Source organism: Etheostoma spectabile, unplaced genomic scaffold, assembly GCF_008692095.1.
Source record: "Etheostoma spectabile isolate EspeVRDwgs_2016 unplaced genomic scaffold, UIUC_Espe_1.0 scaffold272, whole genome shotgun sequence".
NCBI classification, from domain to species: domain Eukaryota; kingdom Metazoa; phylum Chordata; class Actinopteri; order Perciformes; family Percidae; genus Etheostoma; species Etheostoma spectabile.
In genome coordinates, this window is record NW_022605576.1 from 1,671,222 (window position 1) to 1,677,221 (window position 6,000).

General features: G+C 42.0%; 1 protein-coding gene across 1 annotated transcript in view; it reads right to left on the reverse strand.

The window, feature by feature from the left end:
- Window positions 1–6,000, reverse strand: part of mcur1 (mitochondrial calcium uniporter regulator 1) — a 50,468-nt gene that overhangs the window by 42,643 nt on the left and 1,825 nt on the right. The gene's annotated exons all lie outside the window — the stretch shown is intronic.

A 6,000-nucleotide genomic window follows, 5' to 3' on the forward strand; every position in this document is an offset into this window, starting at 1 on the left:
GATTATTGAGACTAATTAGCAGGAATGAGGTTGATGAGTAGGTTGCACAGGGCTGGATCATATGTCCAAGCTTTGGTACTCACACTGTTTTTCAAAACCTTAAAAATTGAATAAAACGCCCAGAATTAAGTGAAAGTAGGGGGGACCCCACCACGCTCTTATGCCAAGTGAGACGAATTACTTGCAAAGAGCGTTGGGTGGATCAATCGGTTTGTGGTTTGGGGAATTAAAAAGACCTTGGATATAGGACAACGATGAGGACAACATAGGAGCAATGAACAACATCAGGAGCGAACGATAAGAAGGCGGACATGGAGGGGGGCCACATGAGTGCAGACATGAGGACAGACGATGAGGGCACATAGGGCACCATTAGGACGGAACGATGAGACACATGAGTGTCGACCATGATGGGACAAAGGCAAGAATTATCAAGAGCATGAGCCAACAGTGAGAGGCCCATGATGCATACGATGAGGGCAAGGCAGTTGATGACAAGCATAGAGACGAACTTAGGGGTCAACATGAATCCAACATGAGGACACCATTAGTCAACAGTTATGGACACCTGATTGCAAGGCATGAGGAGCAACATGAGGAGTCCACATGCGTACAACAGGGAGGGCAACTTATTACGAACATTGAGGGCACATGTATGAACTTAGGGAGCAACAATGAGGGGAGCCCATGTATGCAACGATAGGCAACATGAGAGGCAACATTAGTGCAAGGCATGTGGCACAGTTAGGACGCGATAGAGACGACGATATGGGCAAAGATGGCACATGTAGTGGCAACATGATGAGCGGAACAGTTTATTGCAACGATGAGGGCAACATTGATGGGATATAAGATATGACCTTTAAAGTCCTTTTGAACCCAAACACAAAACAAGGAATGGACATATTAAACAAAAATTTAATGTATAAATGTCCTATCCGGATAGGTTATGAATGGCCTAAAATACGCGGGGCCGCCTGATATATCGGGAGGAGAAGGGGTCGACTCTAGATTGATGGAGTAAAGTATAATGAGTGCCACTGACCAGCCAGTGGAACCTTGAGCTGCAGTAAGCTGGATCTCGGTTTCGTGAGATTGAAATTTTAAAATTATGATCGACAAGCTGATTTATTTGATCAAAAAGCAGAACAGACCATGAACATACTCACAGTTAACACAGTGTAATCCCAAACCTGGCAAACAAAGCAGAGACATCATAACACGCTTTCCAAGCCTATAACACTGTAATCTGTTATTAATTGTGCAAATACCTATTGAACCAGTCGCAACAATGTCTAATTTAAATATTCTCTATCTGTCTTGCCCTCTCTACGGATGAATGCAAGTGCAATAAATGTTTTTGTCCAAGGTCAGTTGTTCTCTCAGATTGGATGTGATTGGGTCAGGGACCATGGCGTAGATCGAACGGGGAACCACCCAATGGCCCGCCAGACGCGTGCGACATTCTTTGCTCTCCGCTGTTAAACACGCACGTACCGCACTTTCCGCATTAGAGCAGGAACTCACTCTTGCTCCAATTATCCATGGGGTTTCCGTCTTCCACGACCACTATTTTGAGACATCACACCTTCACATGATCTCCTGGCCAAAAAAATCCCCAGATAATGCACACATTAACAAGAATGACCTTAGTGGACGCAAAAGTTGAATTGACTCCATGTTGACCACAAAAGGGAGGAGTCCAACCCGTTTAAAGATAATGAACAGTGGGTAGAAACCTAAATCCTGCACATGGCTGTCCGGATGGTGGCCACTTTAAAAATCCTGAAGTGGCATTGATGCAATGTGCCTCGGGTTGTCTTTTCTAGGATTTGATCCTACCAACCCGTCACGTAAGACTTGATTAGTGAGTAGATAGAGGTTTTTTTTTTAAAGCCAAGTAAGACCAACATCAAAAAAAAAACTTTAACCAACATCAAAAAAAACCAAAATCATATTATTAATTGACTCGAGTCGCATTCGCTTTTGCATGCCTACCATTGCAACAGTGGTGTCTCTCAACGGTTTATCTCTTTTCTATAGGAGTTATTGATCACTACCGATAATATCGATATAACAACCCGTTGGATATTGTGTGACAGGCAGCTTGCTCCCCCCCACCTTGGGATTTTGAAGGTTTATATTCAGGGGCGCCGCAGCAGGCCAAACACACATGGCCATGACAAGGAGCAAGAGATAACCTGTCGCGGGGCCCGCGTGCCGCTCGATTTCAGTCCGTAAAATGAAACAACCGGCAAGTGATATTTCATAAAACAGCTGTAGTTCCGTGCGGTGAGACACACAGTTCTGACAGCGTATGAAAATTCCTTGGTCCGTGGGTTTGTGGCATGTGTGGTAATCCGGAAATACAAAAAAATCTAAAACACTTAAAATGTCCATGAGGACTTCATTCCGATTGTAGCAATTGAAGCAGTCTGATCCACACACCTTCTTATTAAAACAGTAACATTTATCTTATCGGCCAACTGGTGCGCCGTTATTACCCCCCCGCCATCCTCACATACGCTTTTCACATAGACAGGATAGGTCAAATGTGTGTTTTATTTCAGTGTAGACACAGCTGTTTTGGTTTTTTTGCTGGATGGAATTTATGGAACAAGTCCCCCCTGCCAAATTCTGTATTATGGGTGAAGGGCCTATGTGATATGTGGGGGGGGGGGTTATTATTAATTTCAAAGCAGGGAACTGTGGATCAGTGATGCCCATAGGACCCCTGATCCAGTGAATAACTGTCGTATCTTAAAAATCCTCCTGCCTCTGATGGGAATGTTAACGAGGTGGGGGGGTGTAATACTTAATGTTACCCTGTAACTTTTTTAACATAGGGGTTGTACTACTTATGCCCCTTAGGTCTGTTTTAACATGGGGGTGTAGAACTTATCCCCTGTCTTTTAACAATGTGGGGGTGTATATTTAATGCCCCCTGTATTTTAACATAGGGGGTGTATATATTAGTGCCCCTGTTATTTTAACATAGGGGTGGTATAACTTATGCCCCGTGTATTTTAATCGTGGGGGGGTGTGTGGGGATGCCTTATGGCCCCGTATTTTAAACATGGGGGGTGTAATACTTATGCCCCTGTATTTTAACATGGGGGTGGGTGTATACTTATGCCCCTGTGATTTTAACACTGGGGGTGGTGTATCTATCCCGTTTTTACAGGGGGGATACTCCCTTTATTTTAACATGGGGGGTGTATACTTATGCCCCGTGTATTTTTCAACTAGGGGGGTGTACTTTTATCCCCTGTATTTTAACTGAGGGGGTGTATCTTATCCCTGTATTTACATGGGGTTACTTTGCCTTTTGAGGAGAGCATTTAAGTTATTTACTGACTTTATATTATTCATTTAACAAAGAAATTGTTCCTTACAAGGTTGGAGTTTACCTAATTTTTTTTAATTAGGGAATTAAGATAAATTTCCAAACATGATTTGTTTTTATCTCTTTTTTATCCCACTTAACATGGGGGTGTAAACTTAGATCGAGACCACTGCACTGTATATATTCCAAACTTCATGTTCTTTTTCCTTTTGGCCATCTTTGTGTTTTTTCTGCTCTATTGCCTGAACTCCTAAGTTGTTGTCCATCATCTTTGCCTCTTTCAGTCACTCTGTTTTCTGATTTGTACATGACGGATACAGGTAGCTGTTTAATAAAAAAATCAAACACATAGTACTTTATAGTATGTTACACTCAGTATTTAGGTTTTCATACCAAATTTGCAGTGTCAACACCCGCTACTGTCTGCTATCAAGTGAACGAGGAAACAACCACAATCAGAAGAGATAGCGGTGTGGTAATTCCTTCCGCACGGTAACCCCAGCATCCTCAGAAACATTCCTGGTCCGGGACGACAATTCTGAAATTTTATTACATCATTCCAAAGGAAATGATCATATTATTGTTTTTTTTGTCATCTAATTCCCTGTCTACGGTTATGCCCGACGAGACATTCCATTTTCCAGGTTAGTGGGGGCGTTCTGATAAAAATACAGACAATAATTTCAATGTAATGATTGGGATGATAAGCTAACCTATCCGTGAAACTTATTGTTTTTATAATCAATAAATGTTATGAACCTAAACAAAAGAAGGAATACTGAATCTCTATGGGGCTATTTCTACTATTTTGGACTAGTTATTTAGGTTGACATAATCACTTTTTTCTTTTGTTTTAAGACATTATAATATTTTATTTATCACTCTACATGCTCTGCAACCCATGTAAGCATTTAAGCATGAATTGCTTTTAATTCATTTAACTAATACCTTTTATAATTGTTTCTGTGCTTGTATTCTTTTTAAGCTGAACCGTTGTACATAATTTCGTACTACAGTGTACTGTTGGTATGACAATAAGAAATCTTAATTCTTGAATCTTGAATCCAAGTTAACCGTGTTTTTTTTATTTAATGATGTGGCTATTGAGGACATTGAGTGGCCTGGGGGAAAGCCTTTTGAATGAGCATACATGCCTTGCGAATATTGGGCCCCCTTGAACTTTTCACCACCTTTTGACACATTTCAGGCTTCAAAACATAAAGATGTAACATTTTTATTTTTTGTGAAGAATCACCAACAAGTGGGACACAATTGTGAAGTGGAACGAAATTATTGGATATTTTAAACTTGTTTAGCAAATAAAAAACTGAAAAGTGGTGCGTGCAAAATTATTGGTGCCCCCTTACTTTCAGTGCAGCAAACTCAGTCCCCGAATTCAGCGAGGATTCTCTGAAATGAATCGATGTTTGTCCTTAATGACTGATGGTGATAAATAGAATCACCTGTGTGTGATCAATTCCTCTGTATAATGCACCTGCTCTGTGATAGTCCTCAGGGTTTCTGTTGAAAGCGCAGAGAGCATCATAAGACCAAGGAACAACACCAGGCAGGTCCGTATACTTGTTGTGGATAAGTTTTAAAGCCGATTTGGATACAAAAAGATTTCCCAAGCTTAACATCCCCAAGGAGCACTGTGCAAGCGATCATTTGAAATGGAAGGAGTATCAGACCACTGCAAATCTACCGAGACCTGGTCCCTGTAAACTTTCAGCTCAGACAAGGAGAGACTGATCAGAGATGCAGCCCAGAGGCCCATGATCCTCTGGATGAACTGCAGAACCTACACTGAGGTGGGAGAGTCTGTCCATAGACAACAATCATTCGTACACTGCACCAATCTGGCCCTCAGGAAGAGTGGCAAGAAGAAAGCCATTTCTCAAAGATATCCATAAAAAGTCTCGTCTAAAGTTTGCCCACACCCCTGGGAGACCCACCAAACATGGAAGAAGGTGCTCTGGTCAAATGAATACCAAAATCAAACTTTTTGGCCACAATGCAAAACGATATGTTTGGCATAAAAGCCAGCACACGCTCATCACCCCACACACCTCCCCACTGTCAACATGGTGGTGCCCCGCATCTGGTCTGGGCCTCTTTTCTTCAGCGGTACAGGGAAGATGTTTCAAGATTAGGGGAAGATGGATGCAGCCAAATACAGACCATTCTGGATGAAAACCTGTTGGGTCTGCAAAAGAACCTGAAGTGGGACGGAGATTTATCTTCCAACAAGACAATGATCCCAACATACAGCACATCTACACAGGAATGGTTCACAATAAACGTATCCGGGTGTTAGAACGGCCAAGTCCAAGTCCAGACCTGATCCAATGGAGAATCTGTGGAAGAACTGAAAACTGCTGTTCAGAAACGCCTCTCCACGAAATCCAACTCCTGAGCTCCAGCGGTTTTGCAAGGAGAATGGGCAAGAATTTCAGTCTCTCATACCCCAGAGACCTGCAGCTGGAAATCGCAGCAAAAGTGTCCTACAAAGTATTAATGCAGGGGCCCCAATAATTTTTGCACCAGCCACTTTCAGTTTTTTTATTTTGCTAAAAAAAGTTTAAATATCAATAGATTTTGTTCCACTTCACATGTGTCCCACTTGTTGTGTTCTGCACAAAAAAAGCAAATGT